Source organism: Musca autumnalis, unplaced genomic scaffold (assembly GCF_047663935.1).
Source record: "Musca autumnalis isolate F117 unplaced genomic scaffold, ASM4766393v1 scaffold_2, whole genome shotgun sequence".
Taxonomy (NCBI): domain Eukaryota; kingdom Metazoa; phylum Arthropoda; class Insecta; order Diptera; family Muscidae; genus Musca; species Musca autumnalis.
In genome coordinates, this window is record NW_027411755.1 from 159,008,539 (window position 1) to 159,032,563 (window position 24,025).

The following is a 24,025-nucleotide window of genomic DNA, read 5'->3' on the forward strand; positions in this document are numbered from 1 at the left end:
TATTTAATGAAATATTTCGCTAATTAAAAAAGGTAAATGCCGGTGGCATGGATATACGGAGACTATACTTAAAAGTGGGCCTGTTCCGAAAATATTTGGCAGGGATATTTGTAACTCCATAACAATCGGATTCCATATACAACATAAATATTGTATATTTTGATACCGATTTTGTTAATTTGATTTGGCAAGAATAATTAAAACATCTAAAATCTGTGGGTACAGTAATAATGTTAAATATAGTAAATTAGTAACAATAAAATAGCTAATCTTGCGTAAACGCTACGGTAATTTATTAAACCTTTTCATAAAGACAACAATCCCACCTACCAAACAAAAATCGATAAAAGTTTTTAAGAAGAAGCTATTTCTTTCTCCAGATATTTTAAAAGTATAGTATTATACAAATAGGAAAAAATAATCGTCTTTATGGACACGCCCAAAGCTTTAAATATTTTGACCTAACTTTTCGGTTTCCTTACTATCGGATTCCGTATACATATTCATTACAGATCGGGGATAACAAAAAACTGGGGTTTAGACACACCCTGCACCATTGCACAGTTGCTCTCTTTTTAGTTAATATGGTTTATTCCAGAGACCTTGTTCTGAAAGGTACAAAGTTCCTGAATTATTCCATTATGTACAGTATAATTATACCCTACACCACCTTGTGGTAAGGGGTATTATGTCTTCGTGCATTGGTTTGTAACATAGTTCCTTTTAGGGATTTACATAGAATCACTTTCTGAGTCGATTTACGCATGTCCGTCTGTCTATGTATTTTTGTAAACAAAGTACAGGCCGCATTTATTGTCAGATTCGCATGAAAACTGGGGAAGATAGTTTTTTTGGGCAAAGGACGAACGCTATTTATTTTGGTAAAAATCGGTTCAGATTTGGATATAGCCCCCATATATATCTTTGCTCGATTTAAGGCATTTGGTGCACGAAACACGCTATATATGTCCGAATTCAATAAAATTTGGAATGTGATACGGAATTAAGCATAGAAATAAGTGTGCCAAATTATATAGAAATCGGTTCAAATTTGGATATAGCTTCCATATATGTATATTCTCAGCAGATTTTAGGTATTTGATGCACGAAACGCGCTATAAATGTGCGATTTCAATAAAATTTGGAATGTGTGCCGGGAGTCGGTCTAGAAATAAGTGTGTCAAATTTTATAGAAATCGGTTCAAATTTGGATATGGCCCCCATATATATGTTCGCCCGATTTAAGGCATTCGGCGCACGAAACACGCTATATATTTCCGATTTCAACGAAATTTGGAATGTGCGACGATATTTAGTCTAGAAATAAGTGTGGCGAATTATATAGAAATCGGTTCAAATTTGGATATAGCTTCCATATATATTCTCGGCCGATTTTAGGTATTTGAGGCACGAAATACGCTATATTTGTCTGATTTCAATGAAATTTGGAATGTGTGACGATGGTCAGTCTAGAAATAAATGTGCCAAATCATATCGAAATCGGTTCATATTTGGATATAGCTCCCATATATATTTTCGACCGATTTGAGTTATTTGATGCACGAAACACGCTATATATGTCCAATTTTGATGAAATTTGGACTATGTTACGGAATTTGGTCTACAAACAAATGTGAAAAATTATATCGAAATCTGTTCTGATTTGGCTCCCATATATATTTTACATATTCCCAGTGGTGTAGGGTATTATATAGTCGGCCCCGCCCGACTTTGATCCTTTCCTTACTGTTTTTTTAAATGGTAATTTTTTAAGAAAACAAAGTTATAACTTTATTTTTAAAAAAAAAGGTTAAAATTCAAAAAACATTTTAAGTCGCAAATATAAGTGAACAAAAGTAAAGCACCCCACAATTTAAGGAACAAAAAACTGGTGAAATCAATATTGCGTTGCGTATCTTTTATTCTGGATTACACACGCACATTTTGTAGGCATAAAGGATATTAAATTATTAATTACACTGTAATACAAAAGTGGACAAAAAACTTTTGGAGGGATTCTGATGCATAAATTCAGTTTTGTGGGAGTCCATGAAATACTAATGTACCTTTGATTCCTTTGGATCACTTCGTTTTTTGATTTTATAACGGCAAATGTAGTAAAAACTGGGTTTCTTGGATTTTCTTATTTTTTCCATAACGTTTTCCTACGGCCAATTTTTTCTTGGAAGGCGACAATAATGTCTTTCGAACAAGCCAAAGATTTTTAAAATCGGTTAACGGTTAACGGATAACGAATGGTTTAAGTGTGACAAAACCCATTAAAAACAGGAAAATTATTTACATTTAGCAAGAAGGACATTTAGTTAGCATTCCAAAATGGGAAAACCCAATGAAATTGGTTGAAAAATAGATGAGTTAAGGCATATTCTGTGTTTTAACTTTTTGTTTTATACCCTCCACCATAGTATGGAGGGTATATTAAGTTTGTTTTTCCGTTTGTAACGCATTGAAATACTCATAAAGTATATGAAGAAAAATTTTTTTTAAGCTACATGAAAGATTTTTGGTACATAGATTGGGAAAAAAATCCCATTCTTAAATCTGTTCGAGATACTAATTTTGGTTGTTGCGCGCAAAAGTTATGGCGGTTTCAATTCTGATAAAAAGAAAAAAATCTTTAAAAGACTCTAATCATTATATTGAGAAACTCTCTTAATTAGGGGCTCCCTACATACTATATGTTTACTGACGTCCCATAACTTTAGTGAAAAAGTTGTAAATTTTCGCGGAAATTAGGAAAGCATTCAAAACAATTGGTAGTTTACAACTTGTTCTAATAAAATTCAAGCTGTTTATGCATCTGAAAAATATATAAAAAATATGTACGTAATCTAAACATCGCGAAGATTCAAATTAAACCAATACTATACAAATCCGTTTAGCGGTTTGCATAGTATAGCAAAAAAAAAAAAAAAAACAAAAAATATATTGAGGAAATTTATAAAATTTTTGTAAGAGAAAATATTTATTAAAATTTATTTTATGAGATAGTTGAACAAAATGTAAGAAAAATAGGTCGGAGTTTTTCTTCTATTTTAGTTAAATTTCACGCAATAAATCACATTTTTTATTCTAATCACTTCTCGAAAACACGCTAACATCTAGCAGAAGATATGGATATCTTTCAAATAAATGTTGGGTTACTTTAAATGGGGTATAATCTTGAAATAAAATTTTATCGGTTAATGTTCATTTTAAAATGCGTTTAAATCGCGAAATCCTCAAAATCACTTGATGCGCATGCGGTTTACCAATACAGCGAATTCTTCTCTTTTAATTTGTACACATTTGCCAGGATTTACTTTGGCCGCTAAGATGTAGCATCGACTGCAGTTTAGTGTGCAACAAACTGTATAACGCTTATATTTTGCACAAAGTGCATACACTTTTTATGCGCATCCGATTTCACTATCAACCGTGAAAAAATACATCGATCTAAACATATTTCAATAAAATCCATTAAGAACCGTGGATGTAGCATCACACAGTATTTTTTGGATAAATCGGATACAGCTCCCACGCCACTAAATTTTTCAAACCGCTGTTTTCGCACAAACGCGAGTGATGATTCACTTTCTTCATTGAAATGGAAACGACCCACATAAATTAGTCAGCGATATTTTGAAAAACATTTTTCGCAAATTTTTCAATTTTTGCAGTAGCCATTTCCGCCGTTCTAGTAGATGGATTTTTACGATCAGTGATTCATATGAATCGGATCGTCGAAAAACTAAAATATCGTGGGGTACCAGCATACTCAAAACGATATTGTAAATACTGTACCCAAAAAATAGGTTTTTTAGAAAAAATATCGCACTAAATTTTGGCCTTTGGCAGTAGATTACTCTGCTGCTGTGTGGGCTACATACTCAATATACATATCAGATTATGCGAAATCGCGAGTTCTTTAATCCTATAATTGGTTTTTCGAAATATCCGAATGCGCGTCCCAGTTACATAAAAAATACAAAAAACACCTGAAATCCGGCTTCAAAATGTCAGCATCCATAAAAGGTGGATGCAGTGGAAATTTTGAAAAGTGATACATTAGAAGTGTAATCTTCATTTTGTATTCTCCTACTTTTACTTTGGACAGATGTCCGCCGTTTGAATGGTTTAATCAGAAATCGAATAGCAATGTAAAAAACCTGTTTAGCTACAACGTGTTTTTACCTATGTTTTTTCCTTAACGCGGTCGTAACTACCACGTAAATTAATTTTTTTTGCTAAATTTTTGAGCTTTGTACAAAAACATCTAAATTAATCCAGCAATAGTCATAGTTACTGGTAAACTACAATAGTTCGCGTATTATAATAGTGCAAACCTTGGCTTCATGGAAACTAAAAAAATTTGACTTTTCCTCATATATATTCTTGATCAGGGTAAAATTCTGAGTCGATCTGTGCATGTCCGTCCGTCCTTCTGTGGTAATCACTCTAGCATCCACAAAAATGGAGATAGGATGCTGAAATTTTGGGAAAATGCGTCTTTTGTTTGCAGGTAGGTCAAGTTCGATGACCACGTTTTGGTATAGCCCCCATATAACGGTACCCCCCGATTTACGGTATTTTGACGTTTTAGCTACATTTTCAGACCGATTTAGCTATAATTTGACATTTAGGGTTCTTAAGTATCAATAAACTTATATAACAAAACTTGTGGACATAGGTACACGTTTTGGTATAGCCCCCATATAACGGTACCCCCCGATTTACGGTATTTTGACGTTTTTAGCTACTTTTTCGAACCGATTTAGCTATAATTTGACATTTAGGGTTCTTGAGTGTCAAAACTTTTATAACAAAACTTGTGGACATAGATCCACGTTTTGGTATAGTCCCCATATAACGGTACCCCCGATTTACGCTATTTTGACGTTTTTAGCTACATTTTCAGACCGATTTAGCTATAATTTGACATTTAAGGTTCTAAAGTGTCAATAAACTTATATAACAAAGCTTGTGGACATAGGTCCACGTTTTGGTATAGCCCCCATATAACGGTACCGCCCGACTTACGGTATTTTGACGTTTTTGCCTATGTTTTCAAACCGATTTATCTATAATTTGACATTTAGGGTTCTTAAGTGTCAACAAACTTATATCACAAAACTAGTGGACATAGATCCATGTTTTGGAATAGCCCCCATAAAACGGTACCCCCCGATTTGAGGTATTTTTACGTTTTAAGTCACATTTCTAGAACGAATTAGCTATAATTTGACTTAGGTCCATGTTTTGGTATAGCCCCCATATAACGGCATCTCCCGATTTTCAGTAATTTGATGATTTTAGCTACAATTTTAAACCGAACTAGCAGTAATTTGACATTTGAAGTTCTTAGTGGTCACAACACCTCTCCGTCAAAAATTGTCAACATAGCTGGTAGTGGTCACCACATATATGCATCAACAATTTTCATCATAGGTTCATGTTTGGATATAGCCCCAATATAACGATTCCTCCCGATTTTCGGTACTTTGAGGATTTTACTTAAAATGTTTAACCGAACGTAGGTCCATGTTTTGGTATAGCCCCAAAACAAACTTCCCGATTTTCCGTACCTTAGCTTTATTTGTTGGCCGAACTTTCTGTAATTTGAAATTTAAGAGCCAACAAAAATTCTGCAACAAAAATTGTACATTTAAGTTCACATTTTCGTATAGCCCACATATAGGGGTACTTCCGAACTAGCTGTTAATGACATTTGAAGTTCCCACGTTATGTACCGATTTTCGGTATTTTGAGGACTTTAGCTACAATTTTTAACCGAATTAGGAGTTATTTGACATTAAAGGCTCCCATTAAAAAGTGTCAACATAGTTCCATGTTTTATTATTATCCCTATATAATGGTACCTCCCTATTTCTAGCCTACCAAAAATTGTCAACATACATAGTTAGATATAGATGCCTCCCGAATGAATCGTTTTATGTACATTAACTGAGCGAGCGTAAACTTTTTCTCCCCCCCCCCCCCCTGGAGGGGGTATACGGTAAGAATTGTTTTAAGCTGTTAATAAAAAATGACATGAACAAGGGTCCCGATTATCTTATGATGCAAAAATAGGCTTGGGGAAACAAAACAATCTCCAAAAACAACATAAAATCCATCCAATATAGCGGATTAAAAAAATCAAAATTTTTGTCAGAAATTTGGTAAAATTTTTAATATAGATCTTGGTTAGTTTCGCGATATTTTGCACTTAAAATATAGGTTGTATTCACAACAAAAATATTAGTCAAATGTTCCGACTTTTGAAGCTATTCTTAAGAAGATCGCGTTCGAATGAAACAAAAATTAATATATTTTTAAAAAGGTCCATGTCATAGCTGTCAGAGTTGCCAGATGTTGTACCAAAATTTTGACATTCATTTTTTTATTTTTGGCCAATGGGTGGATCCACTGTGCCTTGTGCGTAATTGAAAGTATACAAAAACCAAACAGTTAAAACACAAAAAATAGCATAGCATTTTGGAAAGCTAGCTAAATTTCCTTTTTGCTAAAAGTAAATAATTCCACTGTTTAGTATCTTCTACGCAGCGAGGGAAAATATTTTCCCGGTTTATAGTTAATTTAATTAATAATTAATTTTCCTGTTTTTATCACACTCTAACAACTACAACTTAGCCATTTGTTAACCGATTTAAAAAACCAGTGACTTGTTCGAATTACATTATTGTCCCCTTTCAAAGAAGAAAAAGCTGTAAAAATCCGTTGTGCAAAAGATATGTTATGCCCTTTGAAAATCAAAGAAACCCTTTTTATACTACATTTGCCGTTATAAAATCAAAAAACGAAGTGATCCAAAGAAACCAAAGGTATTTTTGTCTTCCATGGACTCCCACCAAAGTGAATTTATGCATCAGAACCTCTGCAAATTTTTCGTGTAGCACAGTGTTATTTTAGGCGAAATAAGCATAATAATGTAGCATAAATCATCAAAGTACTGAAAATCGGAAGGTACCAAACGTGGACCCAGGTCCACAATTTTTGTTGGAAAAGTTCTGTGACCCTACCAAATACCAAATTACAGCCAATTTACTAGGAATTTAGGAGGGCTATACCAAAACATTACCCGATATTGTTCATATTCATCCAAAAATGATACTACAGCATCTTCTGGTCAAATTCAAAATCGCTTAGATTTAAAAATTAGCAAAAGAACGACTTACAGAAGAGCGGTAGAGGCTGGCTTATTTTGTCGACGACCAACAAAAAACCATTCATATCGACAAAAAATTAAAAAGCCAGACTTGAACTCACCAAGACCCATCTGATCTGTAGTGTCCAAAAATGGAGGACTGTGCTGTTTTCCAATGAATCTTTCAGATGGCATAATGCGTGGACCAAATGGCAACGGTTAAATTCTAAATATTACAAAGGCACTAGAAAACATGGAGGCTCAACGTAATGGTCTGGGATTTTTTCTCGAGGCAAGGATTGGACCTATTCATAAAATTAATAATTAAATTATTTCATAATTAAATTAGTGGAATTATGGATCGTTTCAAGTATCGAAACGTATTAAAAAGCGTGATGTTGCTGCAGAAAGAAGGTATGCCACTTAGATGGACATTCTAGGAAGAAAAGAGCAAAAATATACATCGAAATTGGATTGGGACTTGTGGGAGATCGTTAACTCAAAAACCAACGAAAAAAATTGCAAAACCAAAGAAAATTTATTTGAAGACGCAAACGTACATGCATACAAGATATGTGTGTGTCATCTAGAATAAAAGATACGCAATAAAATATTGATTTGAAATAGTTTTTTTGTTCCCTAAATTGGGGGTGCTTTAGTTTTGTCCACTTATGTATATTTGTGACTTACAACGTGTTTTTGTAAAAATGCTTGCCTGTCACACGAACCGTTCGTACTAAAACGTATACATACGTTGAAAATTAGGTTCTTGTAAGATTTTACGAACCATTCGTTTTTATCTAAAAGCTTTCGGCTATTTCATAAAAGCTTTTACATTTCAGGGTTTCCATGATACTTATTTTGTGAATTTTGCACAGGCATCTGTACAGGCATCTGTGTAGCAACCCCGATACACAGATGACAAACAAAAAATAAGAAAAAAATGTAATCAAATATGTCGAAAAATAATTGTGATAATATGAAGAAACTGATGTACATATACGCGTGTGCTTCTATGGAAATACATAAAATTGCATTCCCTTCCAGTTTTCGTGTGTTTTGTGCCATTTATTACTCAAATTATTTAATTTTCATTCAAAACGATGGGTCTTTTCCATTCGTTTATTTTTGACGTATTCGTTCGTCTGATTTTGTTACGAAAACCAAAAAAATACGAAAATAAAAAGCTTTCATTTGTTTGTCATACGAATACAAACGTCAATCGCTATGAAAACCAAATTGTGTCTTCGTTCATGAAATCGACGATCGAATAGGCAAAAACTTTTTACAAAAACACGCTGTTAAAATGTTGTTTGAATTTTAACTTTTTTATTTAATTCAGAATTCCTTTAGTTTGTGTTTTTTTTTCAAAAATAAAGATATAAATAAATAAAATAAAAAGTAAATAAATAAAAAATTAAAAAATTATCATTTTAACAAAATTTACTGAGGGGTGCTTATGTTTTGGCCGACACTGTATATTATCTATTTTCATTTCTCCTTCGGGTCCATGGTTTCGCTCCGATGAAGGTTTATTTGAACGACTTCATTTATTTGTCCTCCAGTAAACGGGCTTATTGGGAGTCACTGATTTCAAGGAAATATGTTACAATTTCTTTTTTGTTCAAAATTTTTTTTAGCATTCCAAACCATATATAAATAGTATGTTCGAATTTTATGGGTAAAATATGTAACCCGGCGTTTATAAATGCCAGTATTGGCAAGACATTAGCAAACAAACAAACCTTTATCACAAATACATTTATACATTTTTAAATATGTATAGAGAAAAGTATGAATTTATTGGTGAAAATGGTTTGTAACTTTGCTATTGTCTTGCCAATACTGCCTGTGTGTAAACGCCTAGTAATTACTATCTATTGAAATGAAATTTCGTACTGTAGATCGAAATAAGGTTGGACAATAGTTCAGAGTATTTGAGAAAAGGCAACATTTGAATATAGTTATTTGCTATCCTTTTTCCTCTATGCATTTCCAATTAAAATCATAAAAAACTATACTCGTACTCAGTGTGGAACCATCAGTTTTATTCTTGACTAATTGTTTTCTTTTTTGATTTCGTTTAGCATTTTTGTCTAATTAATTTGTTTTACAAATTACTTCACCGAAAAAAAACAACATCACATGATTGAATGTGTTAATGTGGGTACATTATGTCACAGCGATTATCAACTGAGTGTGTGTGAGGCAGGATCGTTTCAAATTCCATCGAATAAGGAGCTCATTAATTTTTCCAAAGTTAAAAAGAAATCAATCAAATGGTCGTCAACTTTGGTCATGACACTTTCCCATGATCACAGCTCTTAGTTCATTGAGATTAGATTTTAATGAATTCGTTACAATAATTGTTGAGCTAAAGTAGCGATAAGGTATGCTGCTAGCCCCTGGGCGATTAATTATGTGCTAATATCATCTCAATTATAAGGAAACTCATTGAATAACAATGAAAATTGCATTCGTCTTTCTTTTTAAATTGCTTTAGTTTCCACGAAGAAGAAAGAAGGATTTTTGATTTCTTGTTATCACAAAATTCCCATACTTCGATGATTTTTGATAAAGAACTGTGCCTGTATGGTGATTGCATATACTACCCCAGAAAAAAATGTTCTCCTTAACATCGTCTCGCTGGAGAATGAAAGCATACAATGTAAATTAATATTTGATTTCACGAATCACGGACCACCTTGGTGTTACCGGTTACTTCACTTCATGGCTCAGTGGGTTAGATCATTATAACAGTTGGCGAAATTAAACCAGCGTATCATGGTGTTTCTTTGTAATGCACAAAAGTCTTAGAAATTTGCCCAGTGGGCAGATTGTTCATTTCGAAGAAATTGGTCTTTTTGCATTGCAGAACTTTGCTATAAATTTGTCGAAAGAAAAAAGAGATTAATTGCGAATTTTCGCATAACCAGCCAGTCACATACCGTTTACTCCATTTCACTTATAAAATATAATAGAACAGTTGTAAAGTATTTCAACTCAAAACAAAAAGAAAACAATTAAGAAACAATTCTTGCCAGTATGCACCACAATTCAATTCGGGTCTTGCGAAGTGCGCTAAAAATGCACATATGTACGTTTGTTCATACCGTGGCGTAAATTCACATAGTTTGGGCAACTAAGTGGACAACCCATTGAGAATTTACTCCGCAATAGGTTCTTTTTTGTTCATATCTTATTAAATGTCAACTAATAATGTGAACTTTTTCTTGTTACCATACATAAAGGCCACTTAGTGGTATTTAAGAAACTTGAGCCGCAAATTGTTCCAAAAATGGGATTCTAGATTGCTAATGATTTATATTCCAGTGGATTAATATTTAGACAACTTATCCTTGCGGTGTACAAAAATAAGGCCCCATGAAATAACACCCCAAATTGAAAATGAAAACAACAACAAAACTTATGGGGTCTATTTTCGGCCTTTCGGGACCATTTTTCATTTAGCTGTTGGGGCCGATTTCTCTTCACAATAAGTAAATCGAAAATTTGAAAATAAAATTGGGGTCTGAAAAAATATTGGGGTCAAATTGCATTTGTCATTGAGGCCTTTTTGCACATTTTTAGAGCCCAAATGCAATCCATTGTTTAACAGAAAAAACAAATTGGGGTGAAGATTCAAAAGTTATTATGAAGAAAACGAAAAAATTTAGGGTGTAATTTCATAAATTTTATTAAGAACAAACAAAAAAGGTGCCCGGAAATAAACTCCCAAAATTCGTTGAGAGTTATGTCCGTAAAGCACAGCAGACATATCTACAAAAAAGGAAAACAAAAAAAATAACGCCTTTTTTCTCAATTTCTAAGTTATTGTTTTTGCTTTTCGAAAATTTCCGTTATTTTTTATTGTACATTTATTTTCTCTTGTACATTTGAGAAGGCTTAAGTGCCAAACAATACCGAAGTCTGCACACAAAATCTTCCAGATTTCATAAAATTATTTAAAAATGAAATTATATATGAATTTGTCAGTAGCAGTTCAAAGAAATTTTACCACACTAAGGTATTCGACGGAGACATTTCGTATATACGAGTATATTAATTATTTAAATTTAAACAAGTAAAAAAAAGCGTTAAGTTCGGTCGGGCCGAACTTTTTATACCTTCCACCACAAATTTCAGCCATTTCGGTGGATTAATGTGGCCACAACCTTCAAAATACCGAAATTCGGAAGGTACCGTTCTATGGGGGCTATATGATGGCGTGGACCTATACCTACAAATTTCGGGGGGAAGTTTTATACGCCTAAAGAAGACTAAATACCAAATTTCAGCTATCTCGGTGTGATAATGAGGCTAAAACGTTCAAAATATCGAAAATCGGGAGATATATGGGGGCTATATCAACACGTGGATCTATATAAATATTTTATGGTAGAAATGTTTCTTAGCCTCTGGAAACACAAAATACAAAGTTACAACCGATTCTTTGGACAAATGGGTCTAATACATTCAAAATATATTAAAATGACGCGTACTGTATAAGGGGCCTTATATGGGGCCTATACCAAAACGTGGACCTATATAACCCAACTTTGCTAGGAATATTTTTTGGCCTCTGGAGACACAAAGTACCAAATTACAACCAATTCGGTGGTAAAATGGGTCAAATATCTTAAAAATTCCTTAAAACGACGACGCGTCACGCGTCATTTTGTATGGGGGCTATACGAAAGCGGGGAAATTTTTTATGGATTTTGCAGTTTTTACAAAAACTCTGAAGTTTCTTAAATAATAAAAATATTTTTGTAAAAAACGATGCATGTGAAAATATTTTTGAAAAAAAATCGCGCGGTTTTAGATAATCATTGTATTTTCTAAAATTGTGAAAATATTTATTTTAAAAAATCGCGCGATTTTGTCAAAAATATTTTCACCTGCGGCTTTTTTCGGTTTTATAAAATTATTTGCAATTGTTTAGAAAAACTTTGTATTTAGTAAAACTGTAAAAAATATTTTTTTAAAAAACGCGCGATTTTGTCAAAAATATTTTCGCCTGCGGCTCTTTTTGATTTTATAAAAGTATTTGCAATTTTTAGAAAAACTTTGTATTTAGCAAAACTGTGAAAATATTTTTGAAAAAATTCGTTCTATTTTTTACAAAAATATTTTGGCCTGCGGCGTTTTTCGGGTTTATAAAATTATTTGCAATTGTTTAGAAAAAATTTGTATTTTCTAAAATTGTGAAAATATTTTATATTAAAAAATAGCGCGATTTTGTCAAACATATTTTCGCATGCGGATCTCTTTGGTTTTATAAAAGTATTTGCAATTTTTAGAAAAACTTTGTATTTTGTAAAACTGTGCAAATATTTTTGTAAAAAATCGAAAATATTTTGCATTTTCTAAAATTGTGAAAATAGAGCGATTTTGTCAAAAATATTTTCGCTTGCGGCTCTTTCTTGTTGATTTTATAAAAGTATTTGCAATTTTTTAGAAAAACTTTGTATTTAGTAAAACTGTGCAAATATTTGTGTAGGAAGACTATCGCGCGTCTTTTACGAAAATATTTTCGCTTGCGGCGTTTTTCGATTTTATAAAATTATTTGCGACAAAAACTTTGTACTTTCTTAATTTTTATATATATACTAGCTGACCCGGTTCCGCGTTGCTGGCCCGTCGTTTTGAATTAAGTAAGCCTTAGTAATCTATCTACTATTTATCTATCTAATATTGATACCTCTAGATTTTCGAACCGAATTGACGATAAATCGACGTTTTGGTATAACCCTCATGCTCATGGTATGTTTGGTATGTATGTTTGTTTGTTAAATGGAAAATTACTTTAATTATAGCCTCCACCATAAGATGAAGGGTTTAATACATTATGATTCTGTTTGTAACACATCGGAATATTCGTCGGAGAATCTATAAACTATATCGTCACCATAAACTATATCGTCTCCAAAAAAGTCAAAATTAGTTTTTTGATTGAATCTAATACATAAGACTAAAATACATGCTCTTGCAAAATGTCACGCTTCTACGTTAAAAAATAACGATCCTATTCAAGAAAAGGCATTTCGGAAAATGGGTAACATTGCATTGTAATGACGGATCTCAAAACCAAGCGTTTCCGCGGTTTAGGTTTCATTACTTACTCCTATTCGTATATGATTGAAAATACCCTATATACTCGCCTTCATAAGATTAATATTCCACAAAACAGTTTTTCATTTTATATCGTTTTTTGCTTCTCCTGCAAAAATATTATGTTTTAAGTTACGACTTTTGGCATTTATGGTGACGATATATTCGTGATCAATATAACGATGTCCGTCTATCTGTTAAAATCAAGATTCAGCTCGCGATATTTAGCATAAAGCTTTTCAATTTGGTACAAAAGTTTCTATTTTTTCTCGTAGCATGCTTATTATTGAGAATTTTGAAATAGCCCCGACTAACCGCCCGATTTTCGGCATTTTCAAGGTTTTAGCCACATTATCCTACTGAAATGACAATAGTTTGGTATTTAGTCTCCCTTGGAGGCATAAAACATTTCTGCAAACAATTATCCCGAGTTTCGCTAATTTGGAGGTTTTAGTCTATTATCCCACCGAAATGGTTACAATTTGGTGTTTTGTCTTTATTGTGGGTATAAAACATTCCCGCATTGAATATTCGGTAGAAGTTTTTTTATGTAGCCTTCATTGAACGATACATTCCGATTTTCGGTATTTTTAAGGTTTAAGCGGCATTATTCAACAGGCTATGGCTATATGGCTATATTTGGTATTTAGTCTTCCTTGGAGGTATCAAATATTTCAGCAGAAAATTGTCGGTATAAATCCATGTTTTCATATAGCCCCCATAATACGATACCTACAGATTTTTGGCTTAAACCTGATTTCAATATAGTTTATGGTGGTGGGCATAAAAGTTCGGGCCGGTCGAACTTAACGTCGTTTTTACTTGTTGTTATCAAAGTCCTGTTTCACTGAATACGTTATTATTTTACAGTCCTAAACATGAAAACATCATGTTTTCAAATTCTTCAAAATGCTATTGGGTTTATCCAGACTTTGCTGTATTAAAAATGTGGTCCTGATCGAGTTATTCCAAACACTGAAGTCATTGTTCATGCCATGGTTGCTGTCACACTTACTAAATTTGCAAATCTAGTCAGTAAGAATAAAGTCTTCAAAAATTGGACGCAATCACGGAATTCTGCTTCCGAAACACACATTAATGACAGAGGCCACCATTGCTGATGTATTGAATACTAATACGTCTAATAATCTCTGATATTTCGCGATTTGTTAAAACCCGTTGTTGGGGAGGACCCCTCCATTTTCGGTATTTTCCTACCTTATGAACCATCACACAAAATTGCATCAAATTCGGTCCAGCCAACTCGGAGGTTTAATTGTCAGTCTTAAAGAACTCGATATACATTTATATAGATTATAGGCACCGAATTGCTGGCCCGTAGCTTTAGTGACCAATGCATACATATATTTTAGACGTTCTAGTTATTTAATTATTTTTGAAATTATGTTTTGCTTAATTTCTAAATCGATTTTTGGAATTTCGGTAAAGCGACATTTAACATTATCGGGGTTGTACTGTATTCCAAAATATGGGGTTGATCGCGTTTTCCCACTTATTGAAGCCAGTGTTTATAGCGTTTTTGTAGTCACGCTTTCTAAAATTAACGATATTATCTATAATTGTACATTTTTGAAAAATTGGGCTGATCGCGATATTAAACTTTCGAGATGATCATTCAGGATCAAGGCAGTTATTACCATAGTACTGCAAGCAATTTTTAAACAATACGTTCAAAAATATCTTTGATTTCTCGTTTTCTTAAAAAATTTTGTGGGGGAGGTACTCTGGTCACTCCACTGACCAGTATAAAAAATAGCTAAAAACCTATTCTCAGACCTAAAAACTCCACATACAAAATTTCATCCAATTCGGTCCAGCCGTTTCGGAGGAGTTTAATTTCGAACATCATGGCAGTCTCGAAGAATTTTATATATATATATAGACTAGCAAAATGCCCGCTACTTCGTATGCGGAAAAGGAATAATATTCAAATAAACAATATTTAATATGGTGAACACTGAAAATTTGTATGTACTAATACCTATTTGAATTGATATTTAATTTCTTTCAAGTACTGTTCGTACACGTTTTTTTCAAATCTCAAAAAAAAAGACCTCTACACTTCAACAGCGGTCTACATTTTAAATTTCAGTCCATGTTTTATTAGAACGGTATGGGTATTTTGAAAATTTTATCCACATTTTCCAACCGAATTTTGGAATTTGTGATATCAAAATGTAGAAAACCGATCAATTCCCCGGTCAGGCAACATCAAATTTTCAATTGAGATAAGTCTCCCTTGTCCCGTCTGGGATGTATGTGGAACAATTATTACATTATTTAGAAACCGAATTCGTGTTAACATAGAAACAATAGTACATTATTCAGTACAATTTTTAGAATCCAGAACCTTAGCTCATATATTGCAGTTTTAGCTCTACTTGTTCACCCAATGCCAATGGTGTTACATGTAGAAACCTTTCATACATTTAAAGGTGGATTTTAATAAACATTCTGATCCAATCTCAACAATGATCTTCACAACAACTTTCATTTATCGATTCACTCAATACCAGTGCTTCAATATTTAGTATTACTTAATACTTCTAGTACATTTATTGTACGACCACTTCTAACAATGAACCTGCCAAATAAATAATATACCAGAATTCCACTTCTATTCCTTAGCCCAATAAAAAATTTATTGCAATTTTGTACTATTTCTCAATAAATCAGCCAGCCCTCAGCCTAATTTCAGAATTTGCATGCATTTCAAAAAACCTTATCTAAACACTTACACCATCCCTCATACAACAATACAACAACAAATACAACAAATTCTTCCTTTATCCCTTCAAGAAACGCCAAACTGGTACCAAATTCAGTACTTATGATATGTATAAGTTAAAAAAACTACTGCCTTTTATCCAAAACTATATCCCAACCGCAATTTAGTATTTTTCGCATACATAAGTACGTATACATAATACCGAATTTCACAATTTCAGCTCTACTAATTTACGCAATAACAATTTGAACCAAATTCTGTGCCATTTTGTAATTTTCGTACACTTATTGTAGGTATATCCACAACCACAGCCATATCTCAACCATACACATCAAGAGGGTCTCTAATACCAAATTTCCGAATTGCATCTCATAATACCATTAATACTTTTCGTATGAAAGTACGAATTTCAAAAACTTTCTCCAACAGTAATTCAAAATTTCAGGATTCCACCCTATCCCTCCATCGAAAACTAAATTGTACCAAATTTAGTACCATTTAGTACTTTTCGTAACCATAAGTACAAACTTCCAAAACTATCTCAGTCCTACACTCCAACAGTAATCTAAATTGCAGGATTCCTGCTCTATACGTTCAAATATAAATTGTATAAAGTTTAGTACCATTTAGTACATTCCGTACCCATAAGTACGAACTAACTCAGTCCTACCGTCCAACAGTAATCTTAATTCCAAAAATCAGGATTCCAGCTATATTCGTTCACCGAAATCTATATTATACCAAAGTTAGTACCATTTAGTACTTTCCGTACCCATAAGTACGAATTTCCAAAACTACCTCAATTTTACACCCCATAAGTAACCTTAATTATAAATTTCACGATTCCAGCTCTATCTGTTCACCCAAATCCAAATTGTACCAAATTTAGCACATTTAGTACTTTCCGTACCCATAAGTATGAATTTCCAAAACTACCTAAATGCTACACTCCATAAGTAATCTTAATTATAAATTTCAGGATTCCAGCTCTATCTGCTCACCCAAATCCAAAATTTACCAAACTTAGTACCATTTAGTACTTTCCGTACCTTAATCCTACACTCCATAAATAATCTTAATTCCAAATTTCAGGATTCCAGCTCTTTCCGTCCACCTAAATTTAAATTGTACCATATTTAGTACCATTTAGTACTTTCCGTACCCATAAGTACGAATTTCCAAGACTAAGTCAATCCTACAGTCCAACAGTAATCTTAAATCCAAATTTCAGGATCCCAGCTCTATTCGTCCCCCCAAATCCAAATTGTACCAAATTTAGTACTTTTCGTACGCATAAGTACGAATTTCCAAAACTTCCTCAATCCTACACTCCAACAGTAACCTTAACTCGAAATTTCAGGATTCCAGCTGTATCCGTTCACCCAAATATAAATTGTACCAAATTTAGTACTTTCCGTACCCATAAGTACGAATTTCCAAAACTACCTCAATCCTACACTCCATAAGTAATCTTAATTTCAAATTTCAGGATTACAGCTCTATCTTTTCACCCAAATCCAAAATGTACCAAACTTAGTACCATTTAGTACTTTCCGTACCCATAAGTACGAATTTCCGAAACTACCTCAATCCTACACGCCATAAGTAATATTTAATTCCAAATTTCAGGATTTCAGCTCTATCAGTCCACCTAAATTTAAATTGTATCAAATTTAGTACCATTTAGTACTTTCCGTACCCATAAGTACGAATTTCCAAGACTAAGTCAATCCTACAGTCCAACAGTAATCTTAAATCCAAATTTCAGGATCCCAGCTCTATTCGTCCCCCCAAATCCAAATTGTACCAAATTTAGTACTTTTCGTACGCATAAGTACGAATTTTCAAAACTTCCTCAATTCTACACTCCAACAGAAACCTGAATTCGAAATTTCAGGATTTCAACTCTATCCGTTCGCCCAAATATAACTTGTACCAAATTTAGTACATTTAGTACTTTTCATACCCATAAGTATGAATTTCCAAAACTACCTCAATTCTACACTCCATAAGTAATCTTAATTCCAAATTTCTGGATTCCAACTCTATCCGTTCACCCGAATATAAATTGTACCAAATTTAGTACATTTAGTACTTTCCGTACCCATAACTATGAATTTCTAAAACTAACTCAATCCTACACTCCATCAGTAACCTTATTCGAAATTTCAGGATTCCAACTCTATCCGTTCAACTAAATTTAAATCGTACACTTCAACGGTAATCTAAATTCCAAATTTCAGGTTTTCAGCTCTATCCGTTCCAAATCCAAATTGTACCAAATTTAGTACCATTTAGTACTACTCGTACACATAAGTACGAACTTCCAAAATCATTTCCTTATATCAACACCACTTCCCAACCTTGATTTCCATACCAAATATGAACATTGTAGCTATATCCGCTCAAAATATACAATTGGTACCAAATTTAGTAACTTTTCGTACACTTATAGGTCGAATTTCCAAAAACCCTTTGGTACATCTTTCTAACTCTCGATCAGTTACCCTCATTCCAAATTTCAGAGTTCTAGCTCTTCCCGTTTGCCTAATACAAAGGGTACCATATTTAGTACCTTTTAGTACTTTTCGTACCCTTCTAGATCGAATTTCCAAAAACCCAGCCTTATCTCAACCCTACACACCGACAACAACCCACAGTCAAAATGTCACCTTTCTAGCTTCAGCGGTTTCATCTGGGCGATGATATGTCAGTCACTCAGTAACTCACTCACTAAGCTCTTTTATATATATAGATATAGATGTTTTTAATATACATTTTTATACCCTATACCACAATGTGGAAAAGGGTATTATAAGTTTGTTTTGGTAAAAATTCATGTAACTCCGCGAAATATTCGTCGGAGACCCCCAATGTGGTATACCAATCTTCATATCTTGACGAGATAAAGCGATTTTGAGATGTGTGTACGTCCGTCCTTCCGTCCGTCCGTCCGTCTGTCCATTATAAATTGTAAACACGCTCCAGGCTGCAATTATGGACCGATCGTCACAAAATTTTGTATGAAGGTCGGGTTCAGATCAGAATAGATCCCTATTCTTATTGGTGATGACCGTGAAATATTTAGCGGGTGAAATGGACCAAAAACATAATATTTATCCAATTTTCTAGCGGCTCTGTAGTTCTCAATAATAGTCCGATCAACGCGTAGTTTTAAATAAGGTAAGAGTATATCACAAAGGAGAAGCTTGCAATTTGAGATGGCGATCGGATAATATTTAGAGGGTTAAATGGACCAAAACTTTTGTGTGAAAATTGTGAAAAATTTTTATATACAGCTTATATCTTAATTCCTGGAAGTGACATTCCGGGCAAATGAGATATACTTGAGAGTGGAACACTTGACCTTTCAATTGATGCCAATTATGTTGGTGTGCATGATCAGAAAACAGAGTTACAGCCTAATATATTCCGTTATTTGTTTGTAGTGTAATAATAAACTCGCTAGAAGTCGCAATTATACATCAATAGTCACGAAATTTTGCACCTGGTAAGAGTATAGGTCGAAAAAGATGCCTACACTTTTGAATGATGATCTGATATTCTTTACCGGGTGAAATGGACAGTTACTTTTATATGAAAAATATAAAAAATTTATTTTTGGTCGATATTTTAATTCCTTGAGGACATATATATTTCGCAAAGTAGCCTACATATGGAAAAAACTACTGACCTTTCCTTTGATGTAAATTGCAATAAAGTGTTTGCTAGATAACGGGCCTACTGCCTAATATATAATGGGTTCTGTGTAGAGAACCACATTTTTATCACATGCTTCATATTGTCTCTCCAAAAGTTTATGTAACACCACGAAATATTCGTCCTAGACCCCTTATTTGGTATGCCAAAATTCATATCTCGGCGAGATAAAGCAATTTAGCGATGTGTGTCAGTCCATTAAAAATTGCAAACAAGCTTAAGGCCGCAATTATAGACCGATTGTAACAAATTTTTTAAAGAGGTTAGGTTCGGGACAGAATAGAAATGATCAGTTTTTGGTGATGATCGTGAAATGTTCAGTGGATGAAATGGACCAAAAACAAAATTTTAACCAATTTTGTAGCGGCTCTGTAGGTCAAAATAATAACCCGCAAAATTTTAAACAAAGTTTGAGTTTATGATGAAGAAGAAGCGTACAAACCAACGTGAAGATCAGATAATACTTAGCGGGATAAATGGACTGAAACATTTGTGTGAAATTGGTACAAATTTCAATAACGTAGCGGTTAAACAACGGAAGTAGTAGTACTACATAAGTGGGTTTCATTATATTTTAGTTTGTGTGAACTAAATTTTCCTTTCCTGCTACAAAAATGTCTTTGTCATGCTAGACAACTTTTTGGTTTTGGTCATAAGTATTATACATTACTTCTCTGATATTTAATAATTAAATTTTCACAATCATTGAAAAGAAGTTCCGTGGAGAGAGATTGTCCAGGGATAGTGGTATAAGGTATCCCATGGTCGGCTCCGTCCGACTATAGACTTTTCTTAATTGTTTAATATATGTTTTTTCTCTGCTACTCTTCAAATCTATTCAAACTGAATTAGAAACAAGTAAAAAAAGAGTTAAGTTCGGCCGGGCCGAACTTTTTATACCCTCCACCACGAATAGTAACAATTAGTTTTATTTCGTTTACATAAAATTGGGCAAAACCGACTAGACCTAAACCTGGATATTCTGGATTTGGATAGTTAACAACATCGGGAGCGCCATTCTATGGAGGCTGTATTAAACGTTAACCTGTACCGATACATTTCTGGAGGAAAGTTTCGTAACTCCAGCAAAGACTAAATACCAAATTTCAGTTATTCCTATTGAATATTGTGGCTAAAACTTTCAAAATAAGGAAAATTGGGAGGGATCTTTCTATGGCGGGTATATAAAAACATGAACAATACCGGAAATTTTCAGGTGGGAAGCTTTATACCACCAACGGAGATTAAATATCAAATTTCATTCGTTTCGATGGGATATTGATGACACAACCTTAAAATACCGAAAATCGGGAAGTACGCTTCTATGGGGGTTATTTGAAGAAAAGGGCTCATACTGATAATTCTCTTCTGCAATATTTTGTACACCCGTGGCAATTTAAATACTAAATTTCAGTCATATCGGTAGTATATTGAGGCCACAACTTTCAAAATACCGTAAATCGGAAGGTACGGTCCTATGGGGCTGGAATGTTTCACACCTCTATCAAATACTCTTAATACCAAATATCAGCTTTTTTGGTGAAGAACGAACTATATGTAGAAAATCGGGAGGTACCGTTCTATGGGGGCTATATGAAGACATGGACCTATACCGACAAATTTCAGGTGGAAAGTTGTATACCCTCAACGTAGACTAAGTACCATCCTGCAGCCATTTCCGTGTTATAATGAGGCTAAAACTTTCAATATACCGAAAATTGGGATATACCGTTCTATGGGGTACCCCCCAAACATGCACGTATACCGAAAATTTCTGAGGGAATTTTTTGTAGCCCAGAAAAAGACTAAATACCAAATTACAGCTACTTCGGTGAAATAATGAGGCTACAAATTTCAAAATATCGATAATCGGCGGGTACCGTTCTTTCAAAACGTTGACCTGTACCGGCAAATTTCTGAGAGAAATTTTTGTAGCCTGGAAAAAGACTACATACCAAATTTCAGCCACTTCGGTGGAATAATGAGGCTAAAACCTTCAAAATACCCAAAATCGGGCGGTGCTGTTCTATGAGAGCTATATGAAGACCTTGACTTATACCGACTAATTTCAGGTGGAAAGTTTTATACCCACAACGAAGACTATGACCAAATTTTAGCCGTTTCGGTTTTATACAGATAAATATCTGCATCCCAAAAAAGGACGAAATATCAAATTTCAGGCATTTTGGTAGTAAAGTATAGCTAAAACCTTCAAAAATACCGAAAATTGGGAGATATCGTCCTGTGGGGACTATATGAGGGCGTTGCATATGGAATATTTTTACCCCAAATGAAGACTAACCACCAAATTGCAGCCATTTCGGTGGAATATTGAGGCCACAACCTTCAAAATACCGAATATCGGGAGGTACCGTACTATGGGGCTATATGAAGGCGTGGACCTATACCTACAAATTTCCGAGGGAAAGTTGTATACCCCCAACGAAGACTAAATACCAAATTTCAGCCATAATGTGGCTAAAACCTTCAAATCGTTCTATGGGGAGATATTCGGGAGATATCGTTCTATGGGGTCTATATCAAAACCTGGAGTTATATAAACATTTTAGGGTAGAAATATTTCTTAGCCTCTGCGAACACAAAATACAAACTTACAACCGATTCTGTGGTCAAATGGGACTAATACATTCAAAATATCTTAAAGTGACGCGTACTATATATGGGACGTTATATGGGGACTATACCAAAACGTGGGCCTATATAAACAAACTTTGGTAGAAATGTTTTTTAGCCTCTGGAGACACAAAATACCAAATTACAACCAATTCGGTGCTCAAATGGGACTAATACTTTTAAAATATCTTAAAATGACGCGTACTATATATGGGGGCGTTTTGTGGGGGCTACACCAAAACGTGGGCCTATATAAACAAACCTTTGTAGAAATGTTTTTTAGCCTCTGGAGACACAAAATACCAAATTACAACCAATTCGGTGTTCAAATTGGACTAATACATTCAATATATCTTAAAATGACGCGTACTTTATATGGGGCGTTTTATTGGGCCTATACCACAACGTGAACCTATGTAAACATTTTATCGTAGATATGTTTTTTAGCCTCTTGAAATCCACTACTAGCCTCTGGAGACACAAAATACCGAATTACAACCAATTCGGTGGTAAAATGGGACAAATATCTTAAAATTTCCTTAAACGACGACGGGTCACGCGTCACTTTGTATTGGAGCTATACGAAAACGTGGACCGACATAGCCCGTTTCAAAACCAAAAGTCATACATACATATAATAGATTTTACCAAAATTCCATACACCTACTTCAATCTGTTCGGACGCTAGAGTGGTTTCCCCAGACGTACAGACGGACGAACATGGCTATATCGATGTAGAATTGCACGCTGATCAAAAATATATATAATTTATGGGCGATTATTTCGAGTAGTTACAATTGGAATGACAAACTTAATATACCACCCATCCTATGGTGGAGGGTATAAAAAAGGAGAGTTTTCAATATGTTAAAATTATAAAAAAAAGTATATCCAATAATTAGTTACTTATTACAAACTATTGTATAATTATTTTTAAAAATCCTTTTTGCAAATACACCCCAAATTTATTGATTTATTTACACCCCAAATTTAAGAGAATAAACATTTTGAGGCGTAAATGGATAGTTTGGGGCCTAATTTTATTTTCAGTGTTTGGGGGGATATTGCATTTGCCAAATGTGGCAAAATTTCCTAGTTTGGGTTCTTTTTATATTGGGGCCATTTTGCAAATTAAAAAAAAAAAAACACCGGAAAAATGTGGGGTTCATTTTTTTCCATTTGGGGTGTTATTTCATGGGGCCTTATTTCTGGGTGGCATGTCATAACGTCCAGGGTCATAATGTCCATGGACGCTATGACACCAAAAAAAGTGTCATATCGTCCATGGACATTGTGACACTTTCTCAAATGTCATAATGTCCATGGACCTTAAGACACTTTAAAAATAAAAAATATGGTATAAAAGTTTTATTCATAATTCATAATTTTATAGATAAACTAGCTGACCCGGTCCGCGTTGCTGGCCCGTTGTGTGGGTTCTCCGTGTAAACTTTAGTTATCTATCCAGTATCGATACAGCCATAATTAGGCATACCTCATAATATAAATCAATGTGTTGACATAAATTCCATGTAATGGGATCCCCCAAATTTAAGATAGAAAATCTCTTTTATTATACCCTTCACCATAAATTGACAGTTTAAAGCACTTTGTGACCCACATATAATGATCGGTGCACGTCA